This window comes from Cupressus sempervirens, chromosome 9, assembly GCF_028749045.1.
Source record: "Cupressus sempervirens isolate cs-2001-9-10 chromosome 9, ASM2874904v1, whole genome shotgun sequence".
Classification (NCBI taxonomy): domain Eukaryota; kingdom Viridiplantae; phylum Streptophyta; class Pinopsida; order Cupressales; family Cupressaceae; genus Cupressus; species Cupressus sempervirens.
Window position 1 is genome coordinate 470,356,550 of NC_143126.1, and position 18,507 is coordinate 470,375,056.

Here is an 18,507-nt window from a genome sequence, read left to right on the forward strand (position 1 = left end):
ATTTGTAGAGTTCCTCGAAAAGATAGAATTTTTGAAGATGTAAAAAAGATAACTTATTGAATTTTGGACCACACATTCCCATGTTTCTTCCAACAGACGTGATACTATACAAATTAAAGGTCAAGAGATAGGGGCCAAAATTGAACATCCAAAATATTTCATAGATATAACTCGAAGTGAATTATTTCAAACATTTAAGCAAGAATTTTGAAATGTCAAAATATGTCAGAGAATGTTTGAGAGTTTGTGTCCTTCCTTTGTATGCATAAATAAGATGCGTGAAACTTTTTGTTGTCAAAATCATGTTGAATTTGGTTTACAATTGCAATCATATAAAAAAGTTATGGTAGTATTTGATCCTAATTTGATCATCCCTAGTAGTACAACACAACTTGTGAAGTCCATATTATATGATAAATTAGAAGATTCAAATGAGTTCAAAGTGCAATGTATCAAAATTCAGTGTAAATATTGTGGAGATTTATGTAAATTTTTTGAAATGCAAATTGAGAATATTAATGAATCCACACCAGTTTCATGGATGAGATATGAATATGAGACCTATCAAAATAAGATAGGAGATGAATCCATAAAAATTGTATTGAAGGATAGTGAATTTCATTATGACGAGTTTATGACCAAGTTTCATCCATTGACATATCCACATCTCTAACATTGTCATGGTGCACAATGGCAAGCTAAATAGTTTGTGATTCCAAAAAATGTTTTCCACCTAGTTGTATATTTTTAGTTGTAGATTTTTTTGAGAATTATACATTTGCACCTCAAACAGAGCTTCAAGGGCAATATTATAATTCTAAACAAGTTACAATATTTGTGCAAGCGACCTATCGACATGCACAAATTGAGGTGGATGAGATAGAAATGTTGGGAGAAAATGAATGTGTCATCATCAAAGAGGTTCATTTCTATATTAGTAATGATAGAGTTCATGATAGGAGTTATGTAGCTCATTGTTTTGAAATGTTCTCTAAAGATCTTAGAAATCATGGAATAAATGTTTTAGAGCACTGGATTTGGTCCGATGGATGTGCAGGTTACTATACACAAACTTACACATTTATTTAACTTTATTTTAACTTATCTATTTCAATTTGATACATGTAGATAGATAACTGTAGATACTTATCATGTTTCATGTCCATAGGACAATTCAAATATGCAAAAGCATTTACTTGATTAGCAATGCAACATGCTAGAACCAATGTTAGGTTTTTATGGAATTTATTTGAAAGTGGACACGAAAAAGGGGAGCATGATGGAGTAGGAGCAAGTATAAAGCGTACTCTTCAACAACATGAACTTGCAAGTAAATATATGCATTTAATGTGTATGTTTAATACTAGTAGCATATATTTTAAATTATATATATACATGTTGTATGTACATACAAGGAATAGGATAGAGAGTGCAAATCAAATTGTTGAATGGTGCAAAGTTCATTTTGCTACTTGAGATACTGAATACAATAAGTGTTACTTTTGGGAAGTGAAAGTTGAACTAAGTTATATTTATTTTTAATGTATTTTTCAAATTCTTGAATTTTTTATTACTGACAATTACTTTTTGTATTTGTAATAGATATAGATCAATCTAATCCTTACAATTGTCAAACGATTCCTGTTATTAGAAGTTTACATCAAGTGATGACTATAGGAAACCATAAAGTTCCAATAATTAAAGTAAGAGAGAAAACATATTTTTGTGATGACTGGATTAAGGACAATCAAGTGAGTGCAGGTGAAAATATTGTGAATGGATATGTTTCACATTAGGATTTGAAGGAGATAGTTAGAAAGCCTTCTTTTGAAGATGTTGACATTGACATTAACATTCATGATCCTATATATTCATCTGATTACGAGTAGATTTCTAATTTAGTTATGGCAAGTTTGTGTGCATATATAGATATATATCAATTAATATACATGTATATTCATTTTAAAATTAATTTATATTTATCTATTTCTATATACATGCAGGAGATATTTTTGCAGTTCAAACCTTACTAGATAATGTAGAAGATGTGGACTATTATCTTTTAAGATGCACAAAAGCAAACCACAAGTTGCTAGAAGCAACTATGGATGTTGATGAACAGTCATCTCCAATTGGATCAGTTGTTATTGAAGGAACATATTATCAACAAATAAGGGTAACTAATAGTGGTATTGAATTTATTGAATACAAGCCTAGAGCAAAGGTTTTACATTACTGTAACCATGTTATAGCAATTAAGTTACAATTTGAAGCAATACAAAGAAGAGGACATCATGGAAATGAAAAGTGGAAACTGTCTATTGATGAACATGAAAAACTTCTAGAGATAATAAAAACTAGAGAGGATCCTAAGAATACAATGTTTATGGAGCTCTAGTTTACCTATGTACTTATTCTAGAGCTCTAGTTCAGCTATGTCTATATAGCACTTTCACATTTAATGTTGATAGGATATTTGTTTATAAAGTTGTATGCATTGGATCAGTTATCAAGTGGATATGCAAAATTAGACATGGATATCTCATTTAAGAGAACCTCTTAGGACCTCCCCTTAAGAAAACCTCTTAAGACCTCCCCTTCGGACTACTTATTACCTAACCTCCCCTTAAGACCACCTATTACAATATCCCCTTAGTACCACCTTTTAGGACCTCTCCCTAAGACAACTCCTTTAGTAAATTTGTATGTATTTATATACATTGTTTATGTTTTCTTATTGATTGTCAATGCTATTATGTATATATGTGTATATAATTTTTTTGTTCTTATATGTATTAACTTTTATTAATTAAATGTTGTAACATGCATTCTTTAGGTCATACAGTTCTTTATATGTTCTCATGTACATGTATATGTTATATTCTTACTTGTGCATTAATCTAGCATTCTTATAACATATTTAATTTAGGATCTCCCCTTAAGACATGTCATTAAATATAGTTAATTATACTTGGATTAAGGCATTAAAAATAGTAACATATACATAAACATGAATATTGAAAACATACATTTCTACATTTAACATGAACATATTTAGATACATCTATAAAATAAAATATACATTCATTATGCTTGTATAAAATCTAAGTTATTTCTTATATGTATTAACTTTTATTAATTAAATGTTGTAACATGCATTCTTTAGGTCATAGTCTTTATATGTTCTTATGTACATGTATATGTTATATTCTTACTTGTGCATTAATCTACATTCTTATAACATATTAAGTTTAGGATCTCCCCTTAAGACATGTCATTAAATATAGTTAATTATACTTAGATTAAGGCATTAAAAACAATAACATATACATAAACATGATTATGGAAAACATATATGTGTCTACATTTAACATGAACATATTTACATACATCTATGAAATAAAATATATGTCTAGAATAATCTACCCATATCAAATGTATAAAAATATCATATATCAAATGTCTCCAAAATAACATGTGTATAAAATGAAAGGCCATGATCTAATCAGCTACATCCCCCTCCTAATCTTGGATGTCCCCAAAAGGGTCTATTAGCTGCATTTGAACCTTGTGTCAAATGATAGTGTCAAATTATATACAGACAAATTATATCATACATATAAATCAAATATATATTTAAATTGTAACATACTTGAGACTCAGGACGTGTAGGATCTATAGTAATTTTTAGATCACCAAAAAATAACACACTATCACTCAGACACTATAACATAGATACAAACACACACACACACACACACACACACACACACACACACACACACACACACACACACACACACACACACACACACACACACACACACACACACACACACACACACACACACACACACACACAAACAAACAAACACAAAAACACACACAAATTTAAAAATATAGACATATTTACCATAATTAAATTAAATTTAAACATATAGAGATATTTACCACAATATCATGTAATACTCTACTGATCTGACTGGTATATGAACCATGCAATGATAAAATATTATCAGCGTCCAAGTCGATAGTGCCCTGATCTGAAAGCATAAAGGTAAATATACCAAGTTGTCTAGTAATGAAATCCTAAGTTGGGGGGGGGGGGGGGGGGGGAGGGGTGGTGGGGTAGGGTGTTGTAGGGGCTTGTGTAGTAGCAGGAGAAGTAGAAGGTGCAGAAATGTCCTCTTGCCTCTATGAACCCTCTAATCCTACTGTACATGACAAAATATAACTAATATAAGAGATGATGTCATGAAATGGAATCCTTGTAACTATAGATAATGCTCAATATGAATCCAAAAGATCAGATGCTAAACATGATCCCAGATGCTGCAATGCATCCACATCTGAGACTGCAAAAACCTCTAGTGGAGAAGGCATGTCTACTACTCCATATGCATCATCAACACATGCACTAGATGATGCAGCTGTGGGAACAATACCTTGAGACTGTAACACATATCTACCACACTGATTAGAAGAAATCTCATGCAATTGTGTGGCAATGGTGATGATGCTCAAATAAATCTGTGTCCTATTTGTGTCATCAGGAAAACTCTAGCCTGCAACAACCATCTGTGGACCTCTCAGCATAATTAAAAGGTTTGGACCCACCATTTCCCATATGTTAATGGGTACAGGAGTGTCTACGAGTCTAAATATATCTAAAAGTCTCCCCAAACCCTACCCAACATGACCTAGATAATCTGTGCAAGTGTGTAAATTAAAATAATTAAAAGTAAAATTTAATTTGAAACACACGTACACATAAATATACAACACTAAATGTATGGTCTTAGAGATCATATCTAATGTATTTTGATGTGCTCATGCAAATGTGAAAAATAAATATTCATACATGTACATGTATATGTGATAAAAAAAATTGAAAATTTCTTGATTAAATTATAACTAATTGTACACATGTATATGCAATTAAAAAATAAACTTTTTGACTAAATTAGATCTTGATTTAACTACAGGGTTAAACAATTTTTCTAAATTTCATATAAATGTAAAAGTGTTTCCAAGTTTCATATAAACGTACATTTTACCTAATGTTTTTCTACATTTTTACCTAATGTTTTTCTGCATTTTTTCACTAACGTTTTTTTACATTTTTACCCAATGTTTTTCTAAAAAATTTAACTAATATTTTTTTACATTTTACCTAATGTTTTTCTACATTTTTAACTAATGTTTTTCTACATTTTAAACTAATATTTTTCTACATTTTTACCTAATGTTTGACTACATTCTTTCTTATGTTTTAAATAATTTACTAACAAATTTAAAAAAGTAATTTAAATATATTAAAAAATTAATAAATCTAAATATTTCACTCATAGAATATGTAAAAAATAATTAATTTGACTACCATTAACATTTATTAATAAAAAAAACACATTAACAAAAATTTAAAATGGAGAAAAAAAAAGTCACTAACCCATTATAGCTGAAACACCTAGATCGCTCTTCGAGAAGTTGGGAACTACGATAGTGAAAATGATAGCCACAAAGTGTTTTTTGATGCTTTTATAAAACTTGGGGATTTTGGTTAGAACCCTTTTAGTCAAAACCCTTTTGATCGAAATAGTACATGACACGTAGGTAGCCGAATTTGCCACATAAGTATGACCAAAATTGGTACAATAAAAAATGGTACAACTGTAACCCTCTGTAATATCACAAAAGGGAGACACAGCTATGTACTTTCAACCTGTTATCATCTAGAATATTTCTCCTCTTGATGTATCTTTGGACATTTCTTCTAGATATATGTAGTACATTAGAAATTGCAAATACCTATTTTCTATGTGTCAATTTTCTACTAGATATAGTAGTCATCAATGCTCTACATGCATTACTCAAGTCACCTCCTTGAGTTGTGTTGTCAATTTTGTTATAAGAATTTTGCAAGTTATCAATTATTGTTTTATTAATATTATGTGCATGGATTTTCCTATTATCAACACTTAACAACTCTAAAATAGGTCTCATATCTTTTCTCCTAAATAACATGATGAATAATTGTGCCTGTCCAAATATACTTTTATCTTTGAAATATTCATCCCACAAGTTTTGACAATGCTTTCTAATAGTGTTATCATTTATCATATCTTCAGATGGAATTTGCTTAGAAAGTAGTTCCTCATCCAAATCCATCAAATTTTTTATGCCATTTAATTTGCTTTTATCAATAGAACTACCAATTTCTTCCTCTTCATTACTTTCATTCTCTACATGAATCTCAACCTATTTAGGAATTTCAGTAGGTTGGTTTTGGTTACGTTTTGTATGACCTTTCATTTTGTCATCTCTTACTCTATCATATTTCCTTGATCTTTTCCTTTTGCCACCCATTGAATACTTTAATCTAGAGAAACAAAAATAATAATTTAGATTTCACTAAATACTAGCTTATGCTTCAATATAGAATATATAAAAATAAAAATAAGTAGATGGGAGAAAACACCTTAAAAATATTTGATCCTTTGCAATTTTGATTAAACCTAAGAAATAGTTGCTAAAAATGGCTTCAAAATTCGTTGTCTTCATAAAAATCTCTTCTATTTTTCACTATTTTGTATATTTATTAAAAAAATGAAAAAAAAAAAACTTTATTTTATATAGAACAATGGCATTAATTGCTGGTAGTTTGATAGGCTGATAGGGGTTTCAACCAAACATAGTTTGGATGAAAGGGTTACAACTGAAACTCTTTTGGCTATAACTACCTATGTGGCATCCTAGGTAGTAGCCACACAAGAAAAAATAAGAACTTCTGTAAACATCTCGCTTTGAAGGCCAATTTGACATACAAAATTGAAGGTTTTTTAAAAAATAAAAATATACTTTTGTAGGTCTCAGAGTCAAGATTATGGTCATATATATTTTTTAAAATTTTGATTATGGATAATATGTTACAATTTGAAAATATTACAAGTACGTATTTTAAGATTCGGGAGGATGTCTATTGAAAAATAGGGAAAAAAATAGTAAATCATGCTCAAAAATTATTAATTTTTAATGTTGCACTAGAGGGGAGAGTCTTCTTCAAGAATATGTAATTTGTTGTAAAAAATATGTAGCTTTGATGGAAAAAGTTTGATGGGAGAAAAAAATTGTCAATTTCTGATAACTTTGACTTTGACCAGTTATAACTTGAAAAGTATTAGCCGACTTTCAATTTTCATTTTTTTGTGCACTAGGTATACATGTCAACTCTAACATATTCCAAAATCAGGCCAAAATATGAGCATTTGCATATATTTGTTTGACAAGGAAAAATCTCTATATTTTCAACAATTTTAAAAAACTAAAAAAATAGAATTAAAAAAATTAAAAATAAACAAAATTTTCTCTCAATTTAAAAAAAAAAATTACAAACATAAACTTCATCCAATTTTACACATTTCATTAGTTTACATCATCTCCAAATTCTAAAGACAAATGCTAATTTTATGTCATTAAATTTGAAGAGTTTAAATTTTGATATCACTTTTCCTTTATAAAAGGTGACACGAGTTTTTTCTTTTACTTATTTAGAAATTTTGATGGTTGTGTAGTTAGAGTTGGAGATAATTCTCGATATCCTATTAAGCAAAAGTGATCTATTATATAGTTGATGATAGTAACACTAAGGATGTATTTTATTTTTGAGTGTTGGAAAACTTTTTTATAAGGTCTATCATCTACAATTCACTAAGAAGGAAGGAGAAAATAAAGGAGTAGCATGGAAATTTACTGGGTACTAGTACAAAAAGTAGAGATAATATATTTTAGTTGAATACTACTAAGATAATTTTCTTTGTTTCTAAAGTTGACGATAGTTTGTTATGGTAGAAAATATTGAACATTTATGTAAACTTTGATCATATTATGAAAATCTAATGTTGTAAGAGTTTTGTTAGGAAAATTTTATCAATTTTTTAAAAACTAAAATATATAATCAATATCTATGTAATAACTAAAAGATAATAACCATGCAAAGTGATACAAGATATGTTAAATAGGGAAACCCTTGATCAAAGGGAAAACTCTAGTGGAAATGATGCCCATAAGATAATGTACTAATATAGAAGGTTCCTTGTATAAGGGTGTGACCTTGTTCTAGGAGTCAAATTCATATAATTAGTGCATGTGAGTCATTGTTACAAGACTTCATATCTCTTTTAGGAGAATCCAAGCCTATTAGGAGTTGTTCCAAATACATTAGGAGTTGATAAGAAGATAAATGAACCCACTATTAAAAAAAAATTAGAACTATTTAGGCCAACACACATTGTTGGCCTCACAACAAAGAAAAAATCTCTACACGAGATGGATCATCGGGGTTTTGGGTCTCCCCAAACCATAAATCATAATGAAAATGGTTGCCCAAGGCATCAAAAGAAACTGTGAGAGTCTTCTACCAAGTATGTGACAAGAGGAGAACTAGACTCCCACTGGTGATTTGACAAACATAACTATCTACCTGAGCATGCCCTTGAAAATTCTCAACACCTCTCAAGTCAAAAGGATAGAAATAACTATAAAGAGCCTAGAACTTGGGGGGAGGGAATATGGACCCCATGAACTTTGGAAGCTATTTTTTCTTGGCCTTATCTTTCGGGGATCCTATTTGTTTGACTGTGTTGAGCTACTAGACCTTTGTCTTTTTATTTGGTGACTATTATTTCCTTTGTTAGGGGTCTAGATCCTTTTAAAAATCTATGTGTATGGGGTTTCAGGTCTCTTCAAAACTTGCCTTAACCATTAATCAAATACTTTATATTTAAAAAATTAAGTTATAATTTTATAATAATATTTTTTAGTTGCATTATTTAATTTCCATTAATTTAAAATATACAAGTAGACTAATAAATAGTCAACTCAAAGCTTTACAAATTTTAACCTAAATCATAATCCAATCTCACTAAAACAAATGTGCAACTTTAATAGCATATAAATATTTAATTAACAATTAATATTCCTAATACATTGTAATATGCAAAGTTATAATTTATATATATATTGAATAAATTTAGTACAATATGATATGCAACATGAATTTTAAAATTAATGCATATTATTTGTGCAATTTTAATTTGAGTTTTTAATTTAATAGTTAATTATCTCTTTTATTTCAGCAATTAGACTTTTAACAGAGTTTTTTTTAAAATTAAATAAAGGTATTTGATTAATTTATCACACTTAAATGCTCTAATATTTAATACTCCAAAATTTGTAAGATTTCATCATTCCTAAGTCATAGTTAATGTTGTTAAATTCATTTCACTAAGTAAATGTATGACAAAACTCACATGACTAAACCACATAAAAACAACTCAAAGGATTATCATGCTCAAGATTAGGTTCACCTATTTACATCACCTCAACAAATTTGGATTGGTAGCCAGTTAGATACTTGTCCATATTTTAGGGCAATGATGGGTGAGCTCAAGATTGAGTTGGTAAATTGTATCCCCTCTTACCATTCAATACTACGATAGGAAACACTCATCTTGGCAATTCAATGAATTCGATGCCCAGTACTTATATACTTACATAAAAGAAAAGCATATATGTATGTTGTATATAAATATAAATAGAGAATATAGAGATTGATACATCATATAGATTTTGTTGAGCAAGTGACTATGACTTCGTCCCTCAACCACATCAAACACATCAATCAAAAGATAAAACATAGACACCAACCATACACATGCATTTATAAGATAAGAAAAACCATAAACATAAATAACATCATAATTTATGCATTATCCATATGAAAATAACTAAAACACACACACATAGAGTGGTTAAAAAGATTTTAACATCAACACTTAAAAGTAAACTATTAGAGGATATCTCAGTCATATCCACACTTCTCTGGGCCAAATTTCAATCTACTATTGAGAAGGAAAAATGGTGGAGAACAAAAGGTGACATAGAATTTATGTTTTTTTAAAATTAAGATAAGAATAAAGACTAAATTACAACTTACACAAAATCTTGAATTTTCTGTATTATATTTATTTTGATATATTTTGAAATATAAATTTAGAAAGAAAACTTTACATTATTGATTCAAACAATCTAATGGGCACCCTAACATTTTGTTGATATCTCTATCTATATATAAATAAATTAGGTCAAATGTCTACATAGACATCACCTTACATATTCCCTTCAGATGTCAAACAACACTAACGTGGAAGGCACCACAACGTTTATTTGACACGAACGCTTTGACCGTGATTTTTAGTCATCTATCGGAATTACGTGAAATGGAGAAGAATAAATGGAGAAGATGATTGATCTCATCTTGTTGATTAAATTATAATATGACTAAATCAACAATCACAACTGAAATCTAAATATTTTGTTAATACAATTCAAAACTCATTACACAAAACTTAGATCAACAACCACAACTGAAATCTAAATATTTTATATTTAAAAAAAATTATAATAAGAAAGATTTCTTTTTCTAAAATAAAAAAATGATCACCCTAACCATCTTGACCATTTTATACAACCACCAAGCATTAGTTAATTCTTGTTTTCTTGTTGAAGTATACAACTTTTGCTTCGTGGTTGTATACTTGAACAAGAAAACAAGAATTAATTAATGCTTGGTGGTTGTATAAAATGGTCAAGATGATTAGGGTGATCATTTCTTTTATTTTAGAAAAAGTAATCTTTCTTATTATAATTTTTTTTAAATGTAAAATATTTAGATTTCAATTGTGGTTGTTGATCTAAGTTTTGTGTAATGAGTTTTGAATTGTATTAACAAAATATTTAGATTTCAGTTGTGGTTGTTGATTTAAGTTTTATATAATGAGTTTTGAATTGTATTTCTTAAAATTGGTTATTTGTTTGAGTCTCAATTGAATTAGTCTATTTTTGAATATTCTTTTCTTTTCTAAATAAAAAGTGGCTTAAAAAATATTCTTATATCTCACATTAAAATATAAATATTTAATCAAAAAATGAGATTACATAAAATTTATATTTTTCATATATAATAAATTAGTTAATTCAAAAAAAAGATACAATTGTATTTGAATACATAAAATAACTCTAAGTCATCATATATGTCATGCCCAAAAAGTAAGGGAAAAAACACACACAACAGTTTTTTTTTGAAACTAATTAAGATGATAGGGTCGAAAAATGTTCAAATGATTTACTAAGATTAAATAAGATAACATGGTCATAAATTTTTTAAAGGTTTAACTACAACGGAACTAATCATGATCAATTGCTATAACCTTAAGGATGATCTTCAAATTAACTAGGCCCTTACTACTAAATTAATAACTTGAACGTCATTACAACTTTAATCATTTTCTCTAGGCCTAATGTCATTAATTAACTTCATTCAACTTCATTCTAATTATGTTTTAAAATTTCAAAGCAAAATCCAACTAACCTTTAATGTACATACCATAGAGATAACAATATTATCGATTATACTATCTACATTTTAATTTTCAAATTTATTTCCTTCGTTCTCATATCGATATAATTTATATTACTCTATTGTTCACGATTGAAATTGGAAGCTGGAATTATTTCAACTAAATCCATAAGTAAGACTAAACTTTATTTGAACTATAAAAATTAAGTCCACGCTAATAATGCCAATATTAAAGTCCACCTAACTAATCTTTATTAAAACACAACGATGCTGACACAAAATATACTTGAATCTGAATATATACTAATTAGATTTGCTACTGAGTTAAACTAATTTATAGATAATGCAAATTTTGAATCTGACAACTTCTATGATTCAATTAAATTGTAACACAAACTATACAATACACCATTTTTTAATAATAAATACCAAGACCTACAATATTCTATCACATATTGGGTCGTAGCTCCCTTACTATTACACACTTAAACAATACTGAAATCTAACATTTATCTTAACTTAGAATATGCTAATTTCAATTAAAACTTTTACATTTGAACTATTAAAATCATCTAACAACTAGTTACCATTCTAAACTAACAACATTTAAAACATTAGATTTAAAGTTTAACTAACCAAACTTAAGTGTTTAGGTTTAAAACAATATTGCTACTCTAATCAAATACATAAAAGCATTATACCACCTTCTAAAAATCTCACATTTGTATAAAACTACTTATTAATATAAGATAAAGTACAATCAAAACAAAAGATAATAACTAAATTTAAGCTACCTAAGTTAGTGTCATCTTATCTTACACTAACTCCCTTCTAATGATACACATAACAATTAACTACTAGTCTAATTAACAATCTAATGCTAAAATCATTTAAAACTATTAATAAAATTATCTATTAAAACAACCAAATCCTATACTAACCTAACTGATTTACTAATTAAACTTACTAATCAAACATACATAAAAAAAAAAGGAAATATAACCTACACTGCCCAACTATACCTACCCCACCCTAGGCCTGCCCCATGCTATCTCAAGCCAATGCATGGCAGGCCTGTCCCCTGTCTTGCGTGGGGAAGACGTCACACGGGGGGGAGGACTTGCATTTGGAGGAGGTCATGGGGGGGACGAGAGAGTATATACGTCCCTCCTATTTAATTAAAACATTACTTGCCCCCCCCTAAAAGAACTAAGGTCAGCATTAAGTGGGGAGAAGACATGATGGTTTAGTTAATTAAGAAAAAAGAGTTTTAAACATTCTCCTACCCTCCCTCATGATGGATTGACTCCTGTACTTGCTGACAGGTGGGTGGAAGTTTTATAAATATATATATTTTTGAAATTCCTATATGATTCGGCTTGTATCATAAGTCCTATGGAATTAAATGCCAAAAGTTTTATAGTTGGGGTGTTGAATTTAAAAGCATTGTATATATATATTTAGATGTTATATATTCAAATTTATATAAGTCATTTTATTTAATGAATTAACAATGATTTTTGATTTGCAATTAAAAGAGAATATCTCATGGAATATTCTTTGTGACATGGGGAAATTTAAGACTTCCCCATACATTTTCCAGAGCGGGTTTTTAGACCTGGAGATGCACAATTTGAAAACCAATTTCTTTTGCCAAGTTCTAGTATGTTTTCTTGCTAAGTTCATTGTTATGCAAGATGAGTTTAGATATTTCTAGAGTAATAGAGTTCCTATGAACAAGCACACTAATGCAAAAAGATGCAAAGGATTAAAATTCGCTTTCTACTATAGTCCATGTTAATTCAATCATCTAAAGGAAAGGTTGTATGTTTTATATATAGTCATCATAACAAGGTATGTGTTCTTTCTTCTTTATTTAAATTCAAAGAAATTCAAAACCTCTTAATGAAATTGCTCTTGTTCTTAATGAATCTTATCAAGGAATTATGAACCTATATTTAGAATTCAAAAAGGTGATGAATAATTCTTATCAAATTTAATTGCATCACTAATGTAACTTAACAATGAAAGTGCTAGCTTGGTGATCACAATGTAGGATTATTATTACATGTTAATGTTCAAAACATTGAATTGAAACTTCAACACATCCATTGCCCTTCATTCTCATAATTGAAACTTGAAATTTCCTAATTCAAGACATTAACTATCATTCTAATTTCTCACATACATATGCCAAAGTTTGGAACCACATGAGAGCATTGCAGGGAGAATTTCATAATCTTTTCTTTCTTCTATTATTCATCCTAGTTCAAGGATCCATCGGGAAAGAACCAGTAAGAAAACCCAATGTCTTTGCCACTACATCAAATTCAATTACAACTTACATAATATTACAATTCATTGAGTTTTCTTCAAGGCTTTCACAAGAGAACTTTTATCAAATGTCTCCATTGCATCAAGGGAAAACATTGAAGAGGCAAGAACCAACATGGAGATAAGCAACACAAGGAGATAAGTAAATTAACATGCATTCCCACCCGGTTGCACAATAGGTCCAACAATGAACCAATATAGGAGAAACGTGAATTTTTTCAATAGGAGAAGTCAATCACCATACCATCACATAGCCCTTTCAAGGCTAAAACTTCAAGAACTTTCATTCTTTCACAAGGCCTTTTTGAAGGTATATCCACAAGAATTTTCATTGTTTTCCACATTCAAGAATTCTCAATAACAACAAGGTATGGGATGACAAGTAGGGGCCCATACACCCTACCCTTTCTCCCTTCAATCTTTAAGACTTCCTCCAAAACTAGAGGATTGGGTGACAAAACCAAAACTCCTCCCAAAATGCCTCTAAGTATGGTCCTTAACTCCACTAGGCTTCAAGTAACTCAAGATGGGGGTTTGGTTTCACTAACCCAAGTAAAGAACAACCCATTTTCGAAGTCAACCTAAAATAGGGTTTTTGAGTGACCCTAAGAGTCAACCTAAGAGGCTAAAGGGTTGGAAAGTAACCCCACCCATACCCTTATCCATAGGGGTACTTAAATTTAATGTTTCTAAACCTTTAAAGACTTATTAGGAACAATTAAAAGTTAGGAGAATAGTAAGATCAAATTACAACCTTTAAAGAATTACAATACAAGGTTAGCACAAAATTAACAAGTAATTTAGCTCCGTTTTTTCATTGAGTTGTCTCGGATAATTTTCCTGCACACTCATTACACACATCAGTAGGTCCAAAAACCACATGAATAATGTGAATTACATATTAGAGGAATTATATAAATTAAAACATCCATTTCTTAATAAATAGTTGTTTATTTAATTCTACTCATATTTCTAACCCTTCGACTTGCATAACCAAAAGTGTTAGTGTTGCATACGTTTTCTTCATCATTATACATATTTATAAGCATTAAATGACAAAATCAAGTAACTAAAGTAAAACATCACACATCGTAAAATAGCATAAAAATGTTCAGTGTATCCAATAATGTTCTGACATAATAAAGCATGAGTATCAAAATAATAATGTATCATCAGTGCTAGGATGAGTCGGGGTGAGGCCTCACAATATATTCATAATTTGATTAAAAAAGATATGTGTACTAGTATAAATTTAAGTGTATAGATGTACATATGATATCTTACCAAATTCAATTGAATAGATTGAAACTATCTAATAATTGAAACTAGTAATCAAAACTCATAAAGGAAATATACATAAAGACAACATAGTGATTGAAGAAAACTTAATATAAAAATAAATATTTTTTACATTGAAGATCATTTAGAAATCTTGTGTTCATTGGAGCAACAAAATGAGACTTACAAGCTTCTCCTTACCAAAAACTTGAAGAACAAGAGTCATCACTTTGAATCCACATTTTACAATGAGATAAATATAATCAATGGAAGACCAATAATCACAACTTAGAGTTACACAAAAATTTCCCTCTGAGGATTTGAACCAAGGTTTCCCTAAAGAGAACTCACTGCTTTAAACATTCCAAGTGAGGCACAGTTTAATTGTGGCAGGGTTTAAGAGAGCTGGCATTAAAGTCTTAGAAGGGAATGCAGGGCTTTTCTGTTGGGTAAACATGAGTCATATGCTTCCATCAAATGACATAGAGGGAGAGATAGAATTATGGAAGGGTATTTTGTACGAGGCCAAACTGAATATTTCTCAATTTGGCCTTGTGAAAGAAATTTTTAACAAAATTTCCAATAGAGAAAATTTCCAAGTGAAAGAAGAGGCCTAGGAGGAACACTTAATTTCAACTTTGAAATCCCCCTTTATTGAGATCATAGAATTACCTAAGGTTAATGCATGGCTTGGTATGTCTCGGCAAATTTTTGAAGTCTCTCCAAAGCAACTTCCATGATGGAAATATTCATTTCAGCAAAGCAGACTCTAAACCAGCCAGGTTCCATGCATTTGAATGAGGATCTAGGAGAAATATTCGGTTTGACCTCGTAAAAAATACCCTTCCATAATTCTATCTCTCCCTCTTTGTCATTTGATGGAAGCAGATGACTCATGTTTACCCAACAGAAAAGCCCTGCATTACCTTTTAAGACTTTAATGCCAGCTCTCTTAAACCCTGCCACAATTAAACTGTGCCTTTCTTGCAGCCTCTTCTTATTCTCAGCTACATAATGATTAACGAAATCTGGATCAGAAAGCATAGAGGACAATAAATGCTGAGTCTGAGTAGAAATCATGGTGAAACTTGACATTCTTCTAGCTGTTGTAACCACACTATCATTATATTAATAAATTGTCCCAACTCTGAAGCCTGGAAGACCCACATCCTTTGATAAACTGTACACAATGTGCACATTATCTGGGGTATAATTTTCCTCTGCAATGCTATGAAATTTTGGAGAATTGAAGATAGAGCCAACATAAATCTCATCACAGACAAGATGTATTTTCTTCTTGTTTGCAAAAGCAAACAGCATCTTCAATGTCTCAACACTTGATATTGTCCCCAGTGGGTTGCATGGATTTGTTATGAGAATTTATTTCACCTTCTTGTTGAGATCTTTGGCTCTCTTGTATGCTGATTCCACTTCAGATTTGGTGATTTGAAATTTGTTTGAGCTGTGACAATGGATTGGCTCAATCTCTACTCGTGTGTGCCACCTCAGATCTCTATCAAAAGTACAGTAAAAAGAATAACTTTAGATAACAATAGTATGCAACTATTCATCATTATTGTAACACTAAAAGCCAACATAAGATTAAAAACCATCATTTCAGTGAAGCCAACTTACGCAGGGTAATAAGGGGATGGTACTAAGAAGACATCTCCTGGATCAGCAAGGCAAAACATTACCACCTCATTAGCTGCAGTTGATCGAGCAGCATTTACTATTCTGTCAGGATCATATTTCGCTTTGCGTCCCCTCAATGCTTCCATGAAATATGCCATAGCCTGTAATGACAATTCACAAAAACCATAAAAAAACAATGCCCTAAAGTTTGGTTTATACAATAGGAAGGATTATTCTAATCTTTGGTGTTCCACAAAATATTTGTTTAGCAGATTTTCATGAAGATGGTTTTCTTTTAGATTTATTCTTTAATTTTCTATTTTATTTTGAATCTTAAAACTTTTTCAATATACCGACAATCACATTCTAAGTCAACCCATTAAAACTTCAAACATAGACAATAAAGCCCATCCAGCCTTTGAAGCTTATTATTACCTTTCTGTATTCTGATAATCCATGGTAATCTTGATTGAGTGCCAAGTCCATGAATGAATCCGAACACTGTTCAGAAGTAATTGTTGCCTCTGGGTGCTTTATCAACCACTTTTCCATCATATCGAATGAAAGCTGCAAAGAAAATAAAATAGTGGAATTCAAAAATCTAAACCAAAATATTTGAAAGTACGTCATTTATTTTCTTCATTTTTAGCATCATTCTCAATCTTCCTCATAAGATAGAAACAAGCACATCCAAAACTATCCAAAAAAGGTCCAGAAAAATGCCATAGGCTGTCAAAGCTAACACTTTCTAACTTAATATGGAAATATTCTCCATGTGTGCACAAAAAACCCAATGTGAGTGTGCAGGTAAGAATTTTTTTCTTGATGATTCTATTATCAGAAATATGAAATATTAATCATGGACTATGGTATAGTTCCAAAAACACTCTAAATCTCAATACTATGAACTAAAAAATTCAACGTCCTTAAAAGGAGAATAAATACTTTTGAGTTCCTACAAAATAAACAAAAACATGTTGTTGGGCTATTTTGCCCTACCGTATTCTCTGCTAAGCCCATCTGGATAACCCCATGGGGATTGAGCTTTTCATCATATGGATCATTTCTATACTTCTCCCACCCAGCAAAGTAAGGTGAATCCTCCCCATGTAGACTACCAGTTGCCATTTTAGACAGACTTGTTTCAGTCTCAACATTATCGAAACTTGCACTAAGGCAGTTCATGTTTTCTTCGCATAAGATGGTCCTCATTTTAACCCAAAAACAATTGAAACACACAACCAGAAACTCTAGTGAAATATATCTTTCTCAAACACACAAAGCTCTTTTTTAAGTACTTTGGTTTGCATTTGTCTGCAAGAAAGCTCAAATCCAAGTGATACAAAATTTGTCACACAATCCCCCTTATATACTTGAATTCATTACAGTAAGTCAAAAGCGTGTGGGCGCAATGTCACCTTCCCTGAACTTGCCCTAAGGGGACACAAGTACCAGGTGGCGGTCCCTTACTGACCAAACAAATAAATGTGAACGTGAGAATGTATTATAATTCTATGTACAGACAATTGAGTTGGGCAATGCTAAAGGGTAAACTATTTTGTTTACCCTGCCTATGCCCGCCTAGCCCCTCGTATTTTGCACCTTTGCATCAGTCAAATCAATTGCAAGCTTGTTGTTTGTGCGTCCCATGACATACATGTAGTACGCTGGTGCTTGTCTTTATTAGGCCATAACATTAACATTGAGAGAGTGCAGACAACATTTTAAGTGTTGCAATATTTATACACTTACTTTTTAATATTACAATAAATATTGTTATTTTTCAAAAAAATAATATTATATTTGAATAAATAGATAGAATAGTGCTACAAAACATTTCCATA

General features: G+C 30.3%; 1 pseudogene; it reads right to left on the minus strand.

Moving 5' to 3' along the window:
• Positions 1-4,287: 4,287 nt before the first annotated feature.
• On the minus strand, positions 4,288-17,875 carry LOC149539351 (1-aminocyclopropane-1-carboxylate synthase 7-like; annotated as a pseudogene).
• Between the last annotated feature and the right edge of the window lie 632 nt (positions 17,876-18,507).